At 35.3% G+C, this 1,276-nt stretch overlaps 1 non-coding gene across 1 annotated transcript; it reads right to left on the reverse strand.

Moving 5' to 3' along the window:
- Positions 1 to 314: 314 nt before the first annotated feature.
- Positions 315 to 444, reverse strand: LOC113607212 (small nucleolar RNA SNORA3/SNORA45 family). The gene has a single exon (XR_003427840.1). It is a non-coding gene; the product is annotated as a small nucleolar RNA SNORA3/SNORA45 family (small nucleolar RNA).
- Positions 445 to 1,276: the final 832 nt, after the last annotated feature.

Here is a 1,276-nt window from a genome sequence, read left to right on the forward strand (position 1 = left end):
GGATCAGTGGGTCATGTGGTAAATCTATTTTTAATTTTTTGAGTAACCTCCATACTGTTTTCCACAATAACTGCACCATTTTACATTCCCACTAACAGTGCACAAGAGTTCCAACTTCTCTCTGCATCCTCACCAACACTTGTTTTGATAGTGGCCATTCTGATAGGTGTGAAGTGATGTCTCATTTTGGTTTTGATTTGCATTTCCCTAATGATCACTGATGTTGAGCATCTTTTCATATGCTTATTGGACATTTGTATATCTTCTTTGGAGAAATATCTATTCGATTCCTTTGCCCATTTTTTTTCTCTGATGCATGTCACTAACCTGGTGACTGACTATGCCATGAGGGCCACAGTCAGTGAATAAGGTCAGCAGCTACTCTTTGAGGACTCTAGCACAGTAAGACAATGGCTGATACCCAAGCATGACTCTAGCCTCGATCCTTTGCCCGCTTTATAATCAGGGTTTTTTTTTTTTTTGAGTTATAGCTATTCCTTATATATTGTGGATATTAACCTTTGTCAGATGTGTGATTTACAATTATTTTCTCCCATTCTTTAGACTATCTTTTCATGCATTGTTTCCTTTGGCATGCATAAGTTTTTAAGTTCGTGGTATAGTCCCATTTGTCTGTTTATTTTGTTATTTGTGCTTTTGGTGTCATATCAAAGAAATCATTGCCAAATTTAAAGTCCTAAAGATTTCCCCTATGTTTTCTTCTAGAAGTTTAATAGTTTAGGTCTTTAATCAATTTTGAGTTTATTTTTGTATGCAGTATAAGGTAAGGGTCCAACTTCATTGTGTTGTATGTGGACATCCAGTTTCCACAACACCCTTGGTGTTCTTTCCCTACTGTTTAGGCTTGGCACCCTTGGTAAAAATCATTTGGCCATATATGCAAGGGATTATTTCTATACTCTCTATCCTGTTCCATTGGCTTATATATCTATCTTTATGCCAGTACCACACCACCTTAATTATTACTGCTTTGTAGTATCATTTTGAAATCAGGAAGTCTGAGTCTTCCAACTTTTTTTTTTGCAAGATTGTTTTGGCTATTCAGGGTCCCTTGAGATTCCATATGAATTTTAGAAATTTTTTTCTATCTCCACAAAAAAATACCATTGGAATTTTGATAAGTATTGCATTGAGTCTGTAGATTGCATTGGGAAGTATGAACATTTTGATATTAAGTCTTCCAGTCCACAAGTATGCGATGCCTTTCCATTTATCTGTAACCTCTTTGAATTTTTTTTGACAATGTTTTGTATTT

Source organism: Aethalodelphis obliquidens, unplaced genomic scaffold, assembly GCF_003676395.1.
Source record: "Aethalodelphis obliquidens isolate GAN/ISIS:26980383/991018 unplaced genomic scaffold, ASM367639v1 scaffold46, whole genome shotgun sequence".
Classification (NCBI taxonomy): Eukaryota; Metazoa; Chordata; class Mammalia; order Artiodactyla; family Delphinidae; genus Aethalodelphis; species Aethalodelphis obliquidens.